At 44.9% G+C, this 19,367-nt stretch overlaps 1 protein-coding gene across 1 annotated transcript in view; it reads right to left on the reverse strand.

Moving 5' to 3' along the window:
- LOC134223385 (galectin-7-like) overlaps positions 1-19,367 on the reverse strand; it is a 48,778-nt gene that overhangs the window by 14,668 nt on the left and 14,743 nt on the right. The window lies entirely within an intron of this gene.

Here is a 19,367-nt window from a genome sequence, read left to right on the forward strand (position 1 = left end):
TAGGCTGGGTTTTTATTTCAGTCGATATCGTATCTTAGAACATCGACTCATGTAAGGTCTATTGTAGCTTGTGAAAGTAATAAATGAAATCGCATCGCATCGGATGCTTAGCGATACACGGATACATCGTTCAGGACTTGGTTGATCGGGTCGTTTCAAAACTCCGTAACATCATGTCTTATGATTACATAAATATTTGTAGATATTCTCAACGTAGGATATTTTGTTTCTTAACATAATTTTTGATACCTTCGAGGATATGTACTTCAGAGCAGTTTGGCCTATGACACCCGAAAAAAATACGACTTTTCAGTTCTTTCTATACTAGTTTCGGCAAGATCGAGTGGGAAACCCTAAATATGTACGTCAAATCCTTTTTACATCGTCCTGAAAGGGTTAAATGCCAAAATATAACAATAAATTCTAGAATACCAAAAGAAACCCGAAGATATTAAAGACTGTAGATTTAGAATGAAAACTTGCATTTTAAGCCAAAACTGTATAATTCAGGCAACGGAAAATAAAGGATATTGTGTTACAGTTCTGATAAGAATCATAGAATCTTGGCATAATGAAGAGAGTTTTGATATTCTGAATAAAACTTGTATGTCCTGAGAAAAACCTATTAATTTTGTAAGGTAAACTAATTTGATGATTCTGAAAACAATACTGGAATTTCTACATGAATGCTACTCAAAAGAAACAACAGTAGGGGGTTTTTTTTTAAACTAATTTTATTTGCTAATTATCTAATACATGCATTCATCTCTTAGACTAGGTGTTCCGTGTTTTCTAACACTATCATGCTTATTTGCTATGTTACGCTTTTAGTTATTATTAATACATTTCAATTGCCTCTGGCAGTTAGATTTTTTCCTCTGGTTGAATTGAACCATGTAGGAATTACAATGTTTTCAACTTAAACTAAACTTAACCTATTTTATACTAAGGGTACAAGGAGTTAATCGTTGCAATAGAAGATTGCAACGATTTTTGTCTAAAATTGGAAATTATTTTGTTGGACATTTGTTGCAATGTCTCAATATTAGAAATTCTATGAAGTTCATTGGTACTATACCACGGAGGCAACTTCAGAATCATTTTCAAAATTTTATTTTGAATCAGCTCTGAAGTGCCTTCTTTCTGGTATTGCAGCAACTAGCCCATATTGGCACAGCATACAACATGGCAGGTCTAAAAATTTGTTTGTAAATCAAAAGTTTGTTCTTAAGACAAAGTTTTGATTTTCTGTTTATAAGTGGATATAGGCACTTAATATATTTGTTACATTTGGCTTGAAGGCCTTCAATGTGATTTTTAAAAGTTAATTTGTGATCTAGCAGAAGTCCTAAATATTTAGCTTCGCTAGACCAATTAATTAGAACCCCATTCATAGTGACAATATGTCTGCTAGAAGGTTTCAAATAAGAAGCTCTCGGCTTATGTGGGAAAATTATAAGCTGAGTTTTGGAAGCATTCGGGGAAATTTTCCATTTTTGCAAGTAAGTGGAGAAAATATCCAAACTTTTTTGCAATCTACTACAAATGACACGAAGGCTTCGCCCTTTGGCTGAAAGGCCCGTGTCATCTGCAAACAAAGATTTCAGGTAAGTCAGAAGTAAAAATGTTATACAAAATGGGCCCCAGTATGCTGCCTTGGGGGACACCAGCTCTTACAGGTAATCTATCAGATTTAGAATTCTGATAGTTTACCTGCAGTGAGCGATCTGATAAATAATTTTGGATCAGTTTAATGATGTACAGAGGAAAATTAAAATTCATCAATTTTACAATCAAACCTTCATGCCAAACACTGTCAAATGCTTTCTCTATATCAAGAAGAGCACCTCCAGTCGAATATCCTTCAGATCTGTTGAGCCGAATTAAGTTCGTAACTCTTAATAACTGATGAGTGGTTGAATGCCCATGGCGAAAACCAAATTGCTCATCAGCAAAAATAGAATTGTCATTAATATGAACCATCATTCTATTTAAAATAATCTTTTCAAACAGTTTGCTTATTGAAGAAAGCAAACTGATTGGGCGATAACTAGAAGCCTCAGCTGGATTTTTGTCCGACTTTGGCGTTTTTCCATTTATCTGGAAAGTATGCCAATTGAAAACATTTGTTAAATAAATTAACCAAAAAGGATAAAGAGCTCTCAGGAAGTTTTTTGATAAGTATGTAGAAAATACCATCATCACCCGGGGCTTTCATATTTTTAAATTTTTTAGTAATAGATCTCACTTCATCCAAATTGGTTCCCAACGAAGGGTCAAAAACATTCTCTTGATTGAGAATGTCTTCGAAACTCCGTGTAACCTGATCCTCAATTGGACTAGTGAGACCTAGACTAAAATTATGGGCACTCTCGAACTGCTGAGCAAGTTTTTGAGCCTTTTCGCCATTTGTTAATAAAATTTTATTTCCCTCTTTAAGCGCTGGAATTGGCTTTTGAGGTTTTTAAGAATTGTTAATTTCCAAAAGGGTTTCGAACTGGGATCCAACTTCGAGACATTATTCTCAAAGTTGGTATTTCTCAGAATAGCGAAACGTTTTTTAATTTCATTTTGCAAATCTCGCCAAATAACTTTCAACGTGGGATCGCGAGTTCTTTGGTATTGCCTTCTTCTCACATTTTTAAGACGGATCAGTAGCTGAAGATCGTCGTCAATAATAATGGAGTTGAATTTAACTTCACATTTCGGAATTGCAATGCCTCTGGCTTCGACAATTAAATTTGTCAAAGATACGAGAGCATTATCAATATCACTTTTGGTATCGAGAGGAATATCAACATCAAAATTCCTATCGATATACGTTTTATATAAATCCCAATCAGCTCTATGATAATAAAAGTAGAGCTGATTGGATTTAATGGCTTCTTGTAAGATTTCAAATGTCACAGGAAGGTGATCAGAGTCAAAGTCAGCATTAGTTACCAATTGGCCACACAGCTGACTTGAATCAGTTAAAACCAAATCAATTGTCGAAGGTTTTCGAGTGGAAGAAAACAAGTTGGTCCATTGGGATATTGAATAGTATAATATCCCGCAGAACAATCTTCAAATAAAATTTTACCATTGGAATTGCTTTGAGCATTATTCCATGAACGGTGTTTGGCATTGAAGTCACCAATTACGAAGAATTTTGATTTGTTGCGAGTCAGAATTTGAAGATCAACTTTCAGCAAATTCTTTTGCTGCCCATTGCATTGAAAAGGCAAGTAGGCTGCAATGAAGGAAAATTGTCCAAAATTTGTTTCAACAGAAACTCCCAAGGTTTCAAAAACTTTGGTTTCAAACGAAGAAAATAATTTATGTTTGATACGTCTATTAATGACAATGGCGACCCCACCACAGGCGCTGTCAAGACGATCATTTCTGTAGATAAAATAGTTTGGATCTCTTTTAATGGAGAGCCCTGGTTTTAAATACGTTTCAGTTATAATGGCAATATGCACATTATGAACTGAAAGGAAGTTGAATAATTCATCTTCCTTACCCTTTAGAGAGCGGGCATTCCAATTTAGAACTTTCACACAATTATTTGGATCCATTGAAACGGAGTCCGATAACAATTTTTTGTGTGTACTTTATAACAACCTGAACAGCTTCAGGTATGGTATTTGCTTTGAACATTGCATCAATCATGTGATGCAATTGTTCAGTTAAAACATCAAAGTCGGAAGCAGACATGCTACCTGATTAGGCAACATGACCTCTATTCTCCGTTGGGACATGGGTATAAACCTCATTTTGAGAAGAGAAATTTTATCTACCAGCAGCGATGTTTGCATACGTAGGTACATTGGAAAAATTGGAATTTACTGAAGTGCTTGCCACTCGTTGAGGAGCGGCAAAATTTGTTGGTGAATTGTGGTGGGTATGAATTGCTCGACCGGTAACTGGTTTCGAAATTTGAGCGTTTGTAAAATTTCTACCCGTCGAATCTGGGATCCGATTGGAATTTCCCGTCATCAATTTTGCACGGGAATTCAAAACTTTTTTTGCGTGAAGGGCATTCCTGGAAATTGGATTTATGATTGCCCCCACAATTTGCGCACTTAAATTTATTGGAATCTTCTCTCACAGGACATGCGTCCTTGGCGTGAGAGGTTCCACCACAAATCATGCATTTAGCATCCATGTGACAATGTTTGGTTCCATGACCCCACTTTTGACACTTACGGCACTGGGTGGGAATTTTGGAAATTTCCCCCAGGCCTGCGGAAATGTTCCCATGTAACACGGACATGAGACATAATACAGGCCTTTTCCAAACTTTTCATATTATTTAGTTCACTTTTGTTAAAATGAACTAAATAAAATTCTTGAGAAATGCCCCTCTGGGAAGTACCAGAGTGGGATTTCTTTTTCATCTTAATTACTTGGACTGGTGAAAATCCAAGTAATTGAGAAATTTCAATTTTAATCTCGTCCAGTGATTTATCATCACTGGGGAGACCTTTCAAGACGACTTTGAACAATCGCTCAGTTTTGTCGTCGTATGTGAAGAATTTATGGCGCTTCTCAGTTAAATACTGAAGTTGCGATCGTCAAAGGATCCCGGCAAAACGCGGCAGTCACCCTTCCTAGCGATCTGAAATGAAACCTTGATCCCCTGAAGGTTACTCAAGATTTCATTCCGAAAGCCAGAAAACTCGGCAACAGATACCACAATTGTCGGAATTCGTTGTTTCTTCGCATGAATCGAATCACCTGGGCTAGAGGTAGACTCGATCTTCTCAAATTCGTCATTAATCAAATCGAACTGATGCGGTCTGTCAGCAAATTCCCTTGTTGGTCGTTGCACATGATGGGAGATGGCAGTGTCGTTCTCCGCACGCCATTGACAGACTCATAAAACCTCCGCATATCGTTCTGCTCCATTTTTTCCTGCGCCTCGCTAATCACTTGTTCTTCATATTCTTCCTTCTTTCTGCGGTGGGTTCGTTTTTCATCTACTCTTGCTTCCTTGTACTGGTCTCTATTCGACCGACACCAACATCCGGCTTCTGGCAACGTTCTTCTCGTCTGTCGATCTTTGACACTCCACATCGAACCAACCCGTCCTGAGTCTCCTCTGTGCCTACCACTTCTCGCGCTGTTGTGCTCACCGCTCCATGGATCGACTCCCATAGATAGTTGGTTTTGTCACTAACGTTGATTGTACTTATCCGTTCGTCGAGCTTCTGGCAGTTGATCGAATTTAACTGACAACGAGGTAGTGATCAGAGTCAGTGTTCGGACCTCTGAATGTCCGCACATCGATAACATCCGAGTAATGGCGCCCATTCACCAGTACATGGTCTATCTGGTTGCAATTTTCACTATTTGGGTGACTCCAGGTGTGCTTTCGGATATTCTTTGGCCATCTCTCTGGCAGTAGCGAAATTTACTAGCCGTAGGCCGTTGTCTACGTTGTTGTTTTATCAAAACATTCCTAAAACGGGTCCTTCACAACTTTACTCCATGGGTTTTCCGTATGACTGAGGCCTTTCTCCAGATATTTCTGGAGTAATGCAGCACAAATTTTGTGATTACATTTTATTCCAAGAACCACAAATTGCTTGTACAACCTTTGTACCTAGTCGAAGGACCTTTGGTTACGCGTGTAGACTCTAAGGCCTTACTTCTGAAATTTCTTGGATAACGTAGAACATATGCAGTGATCACATTCTATTCTAAGAACCGCAAAGAGCATGTGCCACTTTTGAACCAAGTCGATAAACCTTTGGTTAGGCGTGTAGACTGTAAGGTCTTACCTGTGAGCAGCCCTGCCGTCCTTCTTAGTCACACTTGGTCGACAACTAAGAAGCTTTGCCCAAATCCAAAAATTTCTATTAGTCTTTTTAGGCTATATGTGTGCATGTGAGCGTGTATGTGTGTACAAAAAATAGTGTGCCGTACGTCCGAACACCTTTACAGTCTCTTTAAAATGCTCCTACAGGTGCGGATTCGCACTGCTACCGCCCACATGGGTCTCAATGATGCACTGTTGGTTACTATCAACCCCCCCAAAGCCAACATTTTGCGCTCCCGCAGGTGCGGTTTCGCACTGCTACCGCCCACATGGGTCTCAATGATGCACTGTTGGTTACTATCGACCCCCGACAAAGCCAACATTTTGCGCTCCCGCAGGTGCGGTTTCGCACTGCTACCGCCCACATGGGTCTCAATGATGCACTGTTGGTTACTATCAACCCCCCCAACGCCAACATTTTGCGCTCCCGCAGGTGCGGTTTCGCACTGCTACCGCCCACATGGGTCTCAATGATGCACTGTTGGTTACTATCAGCCCCCCCAAAGCCAACATTTTGCGCTCCCGCAGGTGCGGTTTCGCACTGCTACCGCCCACATGGGTCTCAATGATGCACTGTTGGATACGGCGACCCCCGAGATCGCCACCCTTTCGCGCCCCGGCGCGCGCGGGTTCGCACTGCTACCGCCCACATGGGTCTCAATGATGCACTGTTGGTTACTATCAACCCCCCCAAAGCCAACATTCTGCGCTCCCGCTGGTGCGGTTTCGCTATACCAGCACCCAGACTGGTCCCAGTTTCGTATTGGAAGTATTGATTAGTTCCCTAAAATCCCATTTTCAAACCGCATTAAAAAATAGTTTATTTTGGGATATTTGGGTCATACAGCCCTGCCGTCCTTCTTAGTCACACTTGGTCGACAACTAAGAAGCTTTGCCCAAATCCAAAAATTTCTATTAGTCTTTTTAGGCTATATGTGTGCATGTGAGCGTGTATGTGTGTACAAAAAATAGTGTGCCGTACGTCCGAACACCTTTACAGTCTCTTTAAAATGCTCCTACAGGTGCGGATTCGCACTGCTACCGCCCACATGGGTCTCAATGATGCACTGTTGGTTACTATCAACCCCCCCAAAGCCAACATTTTGCGCTCCCGCAGGTGCGGTTTCGCACTGCTACCGCCCACATGGGTCTCAATGATGCACTGTTGGTTACTATCAACTACCCCAAAGCCAACATTTTGCGCTCCCGCAGGTGCGGTTTCGCACTGCTACCGCCCACATGGGTCTCAATGATGCACTGTTGGTTACTATCAACCCCCCAAAGCCAACATTTTGCGCTCCCGCAGGTGCGGTTTCGCACTGCTACCGCCCACATGGGTCTCAATGATGCACTGTTGGTTACTATCAACCCCCCAAAGCCAACATTTTGCGCTCCCGCAGGTGCGGTTTCGCACTGCTACCGCCCACATGGGTCTCAATGATGCACTGTTGGTTACTATCAACCCCCAAAGCCAACATTTTGCGCTCCCGCAGGTGCGGTTTCGCACTGCTACCGCCCACATGGGTCTCAATGATGCACTGTTGGTTACTATCAACCCCCCCAAAGCCAACATTTTGCGCTCCCGCAGGTGCGGTTTCGCACTGCTACCGCCCACATGGGTCTCAATGATGCACTGTTGGTTACTATCAACTCCCCACAAAGCCAACATTCTGCGCTCCCGCTGGTGCGGTTTCGCTATACCAGCACCCAGACTGGTCCCAGTTTCGTATTGGAAGTATTGATTAGTTCCCCTAAAATCCCATTTTCAAACCGCATTAAAAAATAGTTTATTTTGGGATATTTGAGTCATACAGCCCTGCCGTCCTTCTTAGTCACACTTGGTCGACAACTAAGAAGCTTTGCCCAAATCCAAAAATTTCTATTAGTCTTTTTAGGCTATATGTGTGCATGTGAGCGTGTATGTGTGTACAAAAAATAGTGTGCCGTACGTCCGAACACCTTTACAGTCTCTTTAAAATGCTCCTACAGGTGCGGATTCGCACTGCTACCGCCCACATGGGTCTCAATGATGCACTGTTGGTTACTATCAACCCCCCCAAAGCCAACATTTTGCGCTCCCGCAGGTGCGGTTTCGCACTGCTACCGCCCACATGGGTCTCAATGATGCACTGTTGGTTACTATCAACCCCCCCAAAGCCAACATTTTGCGCTCCCGCAGGTGCGGTTTCGCACTGCTACCGCCCACATGGGTCTCAATGATGCACTGTTGGTTACTATCAACCCCCACAGCCAACATTTTGCGCCCCCGCAGGTGCGGTTTCGCACTGCTACCGCCCACATGGGCCTCAATGATGCACTGTTGGTTACTATCAACCCGCCCAAAGCCAACATTTTGCGCTCCCGCAGGTGCGGTTTCGCACTGCTACCGCCCACATGGGTCTCAATGATGCACTGTTGGTTACTATCAACCCCCCAAAGCCAACATTTTGCGCTCCCGCAGGTGCGGTTTCGCACTGCTACCGCCCACATGGGTCTCAATGATGCACTGTTGGTTACTATCAACCCCCAAAGCCAACATTTTGCGCTCCCGCAGGTGCGGTTTCGCACTGCTACCGCCCACATGGGTCTCAATGATGCACTGTTGGTTACTATCAACCCCCCAAAGCCAACATTTTGCGCTCCCGCAGGTGCGGTTTCGCACTGCTACCGCCCACATGGGTCTCAATGATGCACTGTTGGTTACTATCAACCCCCCCAAAGCCAACATTCTGCGCTCCCGCTGGTGCGGTTTCGCTATACCAGCACCCAGACTGGTCCCAGTTTCGTATTGGAAGTATTGATTAGTTCCCCTAAAATCCCATTTTCAAACCGCATTAAAAAATAGTTTATTTTGGGATATTTGGGTCATACAGCCCTGCCGTCCTTCTTAGTCACACTTGGTCGACAACTAAGAAGCTTTGCCCAAATCCAAAAATTTCTATTAGTCTTTTTAGGCTATATGTGTGCATGTGAGCGTGTATGTGTGTACAAAAAATAGTGTGCCGTACGTCCGAACACCTTTACAGTCTCTTTAAAATGCTCCTACAGGTGCGGATTCGCACTGCTACCGCCCACATGGGTCTCAATGATGCACTGTTGGTTACTATCAACCCCCCCAAAGCCAACATTTTGCGCTCCCGCAGGTGCGGTTTCGCACTGCTACCGCCCACATGGGTCTCAATGATGCACTGTTGGTTACTATCAACCCCCAAAGCCATCATTTTGCGGTCGCGCAGGTGCGGTTTCGCACTGCTACCGCCCACATGGGTCTCAATGATGCACTGTTGGTTACTATCAACCCCCAAAGCCAACATTTTGCGCTCCCGCAGGTGCGGTTTCGCACTGCTACCGCCCACATGGGTCTCAATGATGCACTGTTGGTTACTATCAACCCCCAAAGCCAACATTTTGCGCTCCCGCAGGTGCGGTTTCGCACTGCTACCGCCCACATGGGTCTCAATGATGCGCTGGTGGTTGCTATGAGCCCGCCAAGGCCAACGTTTTCCGCTCCCGCAGGTGCGGTTTCGCACTGCTACCGCCCACATGGGTCTCAATGATGCGCTCGTGGTTACGATCAGCCCCCCAAAAGCCTACATTTTGCGCTCCCGCAGGTGCGGTTTCGCACTGCTACCGCCCACATGGGTCTCAATGATGCACTGTTGGTTACTATCAACCCCCCAAAGCCAACATTTTGCGCTCCCGCAGGTGCGGTTTCGCACTGCTACCGCCCACATGGGTCTCAATGATGCACTGTTGGTTACTATCAACCCCCCCAAAGCCAACATTTTGCGCTCCCGCAGGTGCGGTTTCGCACTGCTACCGCCCACATGGGTCTCAATGATGCACTGTTGGTTACTATCAACTCCCCACAAAGCCAACATTCTGCGCTATACCAGCACCCAGACTGGTCCCAGTTTCGTATTGGAAGTATTGATTAGTTCCCCTAAAATCCCATTTTCAAACCGCATTAAAAAATAGTTTATTTTGGGATATTTGGGTCATACAGCCCTGCCGTCCTTCTTAGTCACACTTGGTCGACAACTAAGAAGCTTTGCCCAAATCCAAAAATTTCTATTAGTCTTTTTAGGCTATATGTGTGCATGTGAGCGTGTATGTGTGTACAAAAAATAGTGTGCCGTACGTCCGAACACCTTTACAGTCTCTTTAAAATGCTCCTACAGGTGCGGATTCGCACTGCTACCGCCCACATGGGTCTCAATGATGCACTGTTGGTTACTATCAACCCCCCCAAAGCCAACATTTTGCGCTCCCGCAGGTGCGGTTTCGCACTGCTACCGCCCACATGGGTCTCAATGATGCACTGTTGGTTACTATCAACCCCCCAAAGCCAACATTTTGCGCTCCCGCAGGTGCGGTTTCGCACTGCTACCGCCCACATGGGTCTCAATGACGCACTGTTGGTTACTATCAACCCCCCCAAAGCCAACATTTTGCGCTCCCGCAGGTGCGGTTTCGCACTGCTACCGCCCACATGGGTCTCAATGATGCACTGTTGGTTACTATCAACCCCCAAAGCCAACATTTTGCGCTCCCGCAGGTGCGGTTTCGCACTGCTACCGCCCACATGGGTCTCAATGATGCACTGTTGGTTACTATCAACCCCCCAAAGCCAACATTTTGCGCTCCCGCAGGTGCGGTTTCGCACTGCTACCGCCCACATGGGTCTCAATGATGCACTGTTGGTTACTATCAACCCCTCAAAGCCAACATTTTGCGCTCCCGCAGGTGCGGTTTCGCACTGCTACCGCCCACATGGGTCTCAATGATGCACTGTTGGTTACTATCAACCCCCCCAAAGCCAACATTTTGCGCTCCCGCAGGTGCGGTTTCGCACTGCTACCGCCCACATGGGTCTCAATGATGCACTGTTGGTTACTATCAACCCCCCCAAAGCCAACATTCTGCGCTCCCGCTGGTGCGGTTTCGCTATACCAGCACCCAGACTGGTCCCAGTTTCGTATTGGAAGTATTGATTAGTTCCCCTAAAATCCCATTTTCAAACCGCATTAAAAAATAGTTTATTTTGGGATATTTGGGTCATACAGCCCTGCCGTCCTTCTTAGTCACACTTGGTCGACAACTAAGAAGCTTTGCCCAAATCCAAAAATTTCTATTAGTCTTTTAGGCTATATGTGTGCATGTGAGCGTGTATGTGTGTACAAAAATAGTGTGCCGTACGTCCGAACACCTTTACAGTCTCTTTAAAATGCTCCTACAGGTGCGGATTCGCACTGCTACCGCCCACATGGGTCTCAATGATGCACTGTTGGTTACTATCAACCCCCCCAAAGCCAACATTTTGCGCTCCCGCAGGTGCGGTTTCGCACTGCTACCGCCCACATGGGTCTCAATGATGCACTGTTGGTTACTATCAACCCCCCAAAGCCAACATTTTGCGCTCCCGCAGGTGCGGTTTCGCACTGCTACCGCCCACATGGGTCTCAATGATGCACTGTTGGTTACTATCAACCCCCCAAAGCCAACATTTTGCGCTCCCGCAGGTGCGGTTTCGCACTGCTACCGCCCACATGGGTCTCAATGATGCACTGTTGGTTACTATCAACCCCCCAAAGCCAACATTTTGCGCTCCCGCAGGTGCGGTTTCGCACTGCTACCGCCCACATGGGTCTCAATGATGCACTGTTGGTTACTATCAACCCCCAAAGCCAACATTTTGCGCTCCCGCAGGTGCGGTTTCGCACTGCTACCGCCCACATGGGTCTCAATGATGCACTGTTGGTTACTATCAACCCCCCAAAGCCAACATTTTGCGCTCCCGCAGGTGCGGTTTCGCACTGCTACCGCCCACATGGGTCTCAATGATGCACTGTTGGTTACTATCAACCCCCAAAGCCAACATTTTGCGCTCCCGCAGGTGCGGTTTCGCACTGCTACCGCCCACATGGGTCTCAATGATGCACTGTTGGTTACTATCAACCCCCCCAAAGCCAACATTCTGCGCTCCCGCTGGTGCGGTTTCGCTATACCAGCACCCAGACTGGTCCCAGTTTCGTATTGGAAGTATTGATTAGTTCCCCTAAAATCCCATTTTCAAACCGCATTAAAAAATAGTTTATTTTGGGATATTTGGGTCATACAGCCCTGCCGTCCTTCTTAGTCACACTTGGTCGACAACTAAGAAGCTTTGCCCAAATCCAAAAATTTCTATTAGTCTTTTTAGGCTATATGTGTGCATGTGAGCGTGTATGTGTGTACAAAAAATAGTGTGCCGTACGTCCGAACACCTTTACAGTCTCTTTAAAATGCTCCTACAGGTGCGGATTCGCACTGCTACCGCCCACATGGGTCTCAATGATGCACTGTTGGTTACTATCAACCCCCCCAAAGCCAACATTTTGCGCTCCCGCAGGTGCGGTTTCGCACTGCTACCGCCCACATGGGTCTCAATGATGCACTGTTGGTTACTATCAACCCCCCAAAGCCAACATTTTGCGCTCCCGCAGGTGCGGTTTCGCACTGCTACCGCCCACATGGGTCTCAATGATGCACTGTTGGTTACTATCCACCCCCCAAAGCCAACGTTTTGCGCTCCCGCAGGTGCGGTTTCGCACTGCTACCGCCCACATGGGTCTCAATGATGCACTGTTGGTTACTATCAACCCCCCAAAGCCAACATTTTGCGCTCCCGCAGGTGCGGTTTCGCACTGCTACCGCCCACATGGGTCTCAATGATGCACTGTTGGTTACTATCAATCCTCCCCAAGGCCAACATTTTGCGCTCCCGCAGGTGCGGTTTCGCACTGCTACCGCCCACATGGGTCTCAATGATGCACTGTTGGTTACTATCAACCCCCCCCAAAGCCAACATTTTGCGCTCCCGCAGGTGCGGTTTCGCACTGCTACCGCCCACATGGGTCTCAATGATGCACTGTTGGTTACTATCAACCCCCCCAAAGCCAACATTTTGCGCTCCCGCAGGTGCGGTTTCGCACTGCTACCGCCCACATGGGTCTCAATGATGCACTGTTGGTTACTATCAACCCCCCCAAAGCCAACATTTTGCGCTCCCGCAGGTGCGGTTTCGCACTGCTACCGCCCACATGGGTCTCAATGATGCACTGTTGGTTACTATCAACTCCCCACAAAGCCAACATTCTGCGCTCCCGCTGGTGCGGTTTCGCTATACCAGCACCCAGACTGGTCCCAGTTTCGTATTGGAAGTATTGATTAGTTCCCCTAAAATCCCATTTTCAAACCGCATTAAAAAATAGTTTATTTTGGGATATTTGGGTCATACAGCCCTGCCGTCCTTCTTAGTCACACTTGGTCGACAACTAAGAAGCTTTGCCCAAATCCAAAAATTTCTATTAGTCTTTTTAGGCTATATGTGTGCATGTGAGCGTGTATGTGTGTACAAAAAATAGTGTGCCGTACGTCCGAACACCTTTACAGTCTCTTTAAAATGCTCCTACAGGTGCGGATTCGCACTGCTACCGCCCACATGGGTCTCAATGATGCACTGTTGGTTACTATCAACCCCCAAAGCCAACATTTTGCGCTCCCGCAGGTGCGGTTTCGCACTGCTACCGCCCACATGGGTCTCAATGATGCACTGTTGGTTACTATCAACCCCCCAAAGCCAACATTTTGCGCTCCCGCAGGTGCGGTTTCGCACTGCTACCGCCCACATGGGTCTCAATGACGCACTGTTGGTTACTATCAACCCCCCAAAGCCAACATTTTGCGCTCTCGCATGTGCGGTTTCGCACTGCTACCGCCCACATGGGTCTCAATGATGCACTGTTGGTTACTATCAACCCCCCAAAGCCAACATTTTGCGCTCCCGCAGGTGCGGTTTCGCACTGCTACCGCCCACATGGGTCTCAATGATGCACTGTTGGTTACTATCAACCCCCCAAAGCCAACATTTTGCGCTCCCGCAGGTGCGGTTTCGCACTGCTACCGCCCACATGGGTCTCAATGATGCACTGTTGGTTACTATCAACTACCCCAAAGCCAACATTTTGCGCTCCCGCAGGTGCGGATTCGCACTGCTACCGCCCACATGGGTCTCAATGATGCACTGTTGGTTACTATCAACCCCCCAAAGCCAACATTTTGCGCTCCCGCAGGTGCGGTTTCGCACTGCTACCGCCCACATGGGTCTCAATGATGCACTGTTGGTTACTATCAACCCCCCAAAGCCAACATTCTGCGCTCCCGCTGGTGCGGTTTCGCTATACCAGCACCCAGACTGGTCCCAGTTTCGTATTGGAAGTATTGATTAGTTCCCCTAAAATCCCATTTTCAAACCGCATTAAAAAATAGTTTATTTTGGGATATTTGGGTCATACAGCCCTGCCGTCCTTCTTAGTCACACTTGGTCGACAACTAAGAAGCTTTGCCCAAATCCAAAAATTTCTATTAGTCTTTTTAGGCTATATGTGTGCATGTGAGCGTGTATGTGTGTACAAAAAATAGTGTGCCGTACGTCCGAACACCTTTACAGTCTCTTTAAAATGCCCCACCCCCTTCCCCCTCCCATGGCTGTCACCAGGATTCGAACCTAGAGCATGAACAAAACCGTCAGAGAGATGCGTTGACGCTATACACTCCTCTATGGTTACTGTATGAAATGTTTTTGTTATTGAATTAAGCCTCTCCTGACTGAAACCACACGAAAGGAATATGAGAGTGTGTTTTTTGTAGCCTTTCGCTTTTGTGTTCGTGATATGTGTGGATGTGTCGAGTAGTTTAATTGTCGCTGAAAAATGCAAAAAAAAAACAAGCAACAAAAGAGAATAGCGATAACTCTTTGTTTTCATATGCAGAAAATAGAGACAATCTTGTGTTCCATTTTATCTGCAGCTAATATGGTGGTAGTGTTGCGATAGATTGTATGTTTCGGAAGTAAAACACAATCCCTCGAGTAGCACATATGTTCCAAGTCAGGTGTCGAAACTTATACACTGAGCATACTGGTCGTAAGTATTTTATACGACCAAACTTATGAGAATGTTTCATAAGAATTGAACAATGAAAATAATCAGATCATATTTCGGTCAAATTAATCTTTTTTATTGTATATCCAACAAGACGTTTCCTTGAAGCGTCGGTGGGTGTGTGGTGTGATCTCACGCCTCCTAATCACGACGTCCACGGTTCGAAACCAGGTTACACTTTTTTTTAAACGAACATAATTTTTTTCATAAGATTGTCGTATAAAATGCATTCCATTAGTGAATCGTATGAAAATCATTTTCTTGTGGCGAAATTTCAAAAGAGAATCGTATGATCGTCTTACGACCAGTATGTCCCTATATGTCTGAATTTGGTCACAATCACCAGATTTGATAGAAATGTGTTACTTGAGTCAATTCAACAGATTTTAAGCTCGCTCCAATTTAATTGCAATATTATACTTTTATATACCAGTATCCTCAGAGTTGAACAAGAAATCTCTGGAGTAAGGTCTCAGCTTTACAAGAAATCTGTGGAGAAAGATCTCGGGTCTACACGCGTAACCAAAGTTCTATCGACTAGAATCGAAGTTTCAAAAGAGGTACACGCTATTTGTGGATTTTAGTATTAAATGGGATCACTACATATATCCTGCACTATTCTAGAAATATATGGAGTGAGGTTTAAAGTCAACATGCATAATCAAAGTTCTATCGAATTGTTTCAAAAGTGGTACAATCTGTTTATGGTCCTTGTAATAGAATATGACTACAGCATATGTTCTGCGATATCCAAGAAATTCGGGAGTGAGATCTTGAGGCGTACACCCGTAATCAAAGGTCTTTTGAGAAGCTTCAAATATAATACATGTTTTTTTGTGGATCTTAAAATACTATGTGGCCTTGTCCCATTCATTTCCTGGGGAAATCTATCACACATAGGAATATGTACCATATTTGAAACAGTCTGGTAGATCTTCATTTACGATTGAAATCTTAAAGGATTACTTCAGAGATTTCTTGCATAGTTTTGAACACATGATAAAAATACATTCTATTAAAAATACAAGAATAGCTTGTTCAAAATTTAAAACGGGCTAATAGACCTCTGGTTACGCATGTAGACCGTGTAAACAAACGCAACACTGATGGTATTCCCATCGTCCATGCTCTAAACGGTTGTATTAACCCTTAAATGTGCAATTTTGTTTTAAAACAACAAATCAAGACAAAATTTTCAAAACGACTTATCTGATTTTGTAAACAAAGATTTAAACGACGATTTGACGAATCTGATAGCTCTCCCATGCAAACCAACACCATCCATAGGTAGGTGAAGGTTTCCGCTACCTGTTGATGGTGTTGGTTTGCGTGGGCGAGCTATCAGATTCGTCAAATTGTCGTTTGAATCTTTGTTTACAAAAGCAGATAAGTCGTTTTCAAAATTTTGCTTTGAAATATTAAATGATCAAGGAACTGATCCATTTAAGTAAAGCATTCCAATAAAACGGCGATAATCTTGCACTAATCCTAATCAACGTTTACGCACCGACAAACGATAAATCCGACGACGTGAAGGACACGTTTTATGAATGTCTTGATAAAGCCTATGGAGAGTGCCCAAAGCATGACGTGAAAATTGTTATCGGAGACGCTAACGCTCAGGTCGGTAGAGAGGACTTTTTCCGTCCCATAATCGGTAGGGAGAGCCTTCACACCAATGACAACGGCCTACGGCTAGTAAATTTTGCTGCTGCCAGAGGGATGGCCATCAGTAGCACCTACTTTGCACGAAAGAACATCCGAAAGCACACCTGGAGACACCCAAATGGTGAAACTTGCAACCAGATAGACCATGTTCTGGTGGATGGGCGCCATTTCTCGGATGTTATCGATGTGCGGACATTCAGAGGTCCGAACATTGACTCTGATCACTATCTCGTTGTCAGTAAAATTCGATCACGGTTGTCAACTGTATCGAACGAAAGATCACAGCGAACGATGCGTTACACTATCCAGCGATTGTCGGCGGAAGGAGTATCGGCTGAGTGCCGCCAGAAGCTCGACGAACGGATAAGTGCAATCAACGTTAGCCACAACATCAACGATCTGTGGGAGTCGATCCATGGAGCGGTGAGTATAACAGCACGAGAAGTGGTAGGCACTGCACAGAGGCGACCCAGGACGGGTTGGTTCGATGTGGAGTGTCAGAGAGTGACAGACGAGAAGAACGTTGCCAGAAGCCGGATGTTGGTGTCAGGTACCCGATCGAATAGAGATCGGTACAAGGAAGCAAGAGCAGCCGAAAAACGAACCCACCGCAGAAAGAATGAAGAGCATGAAGAACAAATAATTAGTGAGACAAGCAGGCAGAAAAGAATGGAGCAGAACGATATGCGGAGGTTTTATGAGTCTGTCAATGGCGTGCGGAGAAAGACAGCGCCATCTCCCGTCATGTGCAACGACCAACAAGGGAATTTGCTGACAGATAAAACTGAAGTGGCTGCCAGGTGGAAGCAACACTTCGAGACTTTGTTGAATGGAGGAAGTGACGGTGCATCGGTGAACAGAATGAATATTAGCGACGATGGACAAGCTGTGGAGTCACCTACACTAGATGAGGTTAAAAAAGCTGTGAAAGAGCTGAAAAACAATAAGGCTGCGGGGAAGGACCAGCTCCCGGCTGAACTTCTGAAACATGGCAGTGAGCAGCTTTATGAAGTTCTGCACCATATTATGTCGAAAATATGGGAAAACGAGGAAATGCCTGCTAGCTGGTTGGACGGCCTCATTTGCCCTCTCTTTAAGAAAGGGCACAGACTGGAGTGCGCCAATTACCGAGGAATAACCCTCCTTAATTCGGCGTACAAAATTATGTCCCGTATTCTGTTCAACAGATTGAGACCGCTTGAAGAGTCCTTCGTCGGCGAATACCAAGCAGGTTTTCGTGAGGGCCGATCAACGACGGATCAAATGTTTACCCTGAGACAAATCCTTGATAAATTCCGGGAGTACAACTTGCAGACACATCATCTGTTTATTGATTTCAAGGCGGCGTACGATTCAGTGAAACGGAATGAATTATGGCAAATTATGCTTGAACATGGTTTTCCGGCGAAACTGATACGGCTGATTCGTATAACGTTGGACGGATCAAAATCAAGTGTAAGGGTTGCGGATGAAATATCGACGTCATTTGTTACCTTAGATGGATTAAAGCAGGGTGATGCACTCTCGAACCTACTGTTCAATATAGCGCTCGAGGGAGCGATTAGGAGAGCTGGTGTGCAAAGAAGCGGTACCATTATCACAAAATCGCATATGCTCCTGGGATTTGCGGACGATATCGATATTATCGGAATTGATCGCCGTGCCGTGGAAGAGGCTTTTGCGCCTTTTGAGAGGGAGACAGCGAGGATTGGACTCACGATCAATACCAGCAAAACGAAGTACATGGTCGCTGGCAATCAACGTGGGTTCATTAGTGGTGGTGGTAGCGAAATAGTGCTGGATGGTGAAAAATTTGAAGTGGTAGAAGAATTTGTGTATCTTGGAACATTAGTGACGTGCGATAATGATGTTACCCGCGAGGTGAAAAGGCGTATTGCAGCTGCAAATAGGGCTTATTACGGACTTCGTAACCAGCTTAAGTCCCGTAGTCTGCAAACGAAAACAAAACTCGCGCTGTATACTACTCTGATTCTTCCGGTGGCTTTATACGGCCATGAGACATGGACGTTAAAGGAGGCTGATCGGAGAGCTCTCAGGTGTTTGAGCGTAAGGTGCTGCGGACAATACTCGGCGGTAAACAGGAGAACGGTATCTGGCGGCGTCGCATGAATCACGAATTGTACCAGGTGTATAAAGGGCTGGATATTATTAAGCTTATACAACACGGCAGACTACGGTGGGCTGGTCACGTTGTTCGTATGCCGGAAGAACGTCAAGCGAAGATAATATTTAGTAGAGAACCCGGAAGAGGCCGCAGGCTTCGTGGAAGGCCGCGTACACGATGGCTTTTTGCAGTTGAAGAGGACCTGAGAACGCTCAATGTTCAGGGCGACTGGAAGCGATTGGCCCAGGATCGAGTCCAGTGGAGAAGGATACTCCATTCGGCGTAGGTTCATCGAAGAGCTGTAGCCCATCATGTATCAAGTAAGTAATCTTGCACTATATCGGTTGTGTCTAGACATTCGTGTATAGCTGTTCAAACAAAGAAGCTTCGATTTCACTTGTTACTACGATGCACTCAATGTTAAAAGCATGCAGACATATGGTGAAATTAACAAAATTTGGAAGTCGTTTGTTGTAAGCATCAAATATCATATGATTTGATTTATGTTTTGTTCGAGCAACTTGCTTGAAGAAATCCTAACGTGCAAATTCATGACAAATGTTCAGCTTCTGATTTTTAAGAATTTAACGGTAAATCGCACATGGGTAATTTTATCACTCAAATTTCCAGGAAAAAAAAGAGGAATAATAATATAATAAATTAACAATCATTTGTTATAAACTCAAGAATTTTGTAGAGCAACGACTTTTGGGGGAAACAGTATTTTTATGCACTTAAAAGCATAAAAACCGCTTTAACATGGACAAAACGTAAACGTAACGAA

Source organism: Armigeres subalbatus, chromosome 3, assembly GCF_024139115.2.
Source record: "Armigeres subalbatus isolate Guangzhou_Male chromosome 3, GZ_Asu_2, whole genome shotgun sequence".
NCBI classification, from domain to species: domain Eukaryota; kingdom Metazoa; phylum Arthropoda; class Insecta; order Diptera; family Culicidae; genus Armigeres; species Armigeres subalbatus.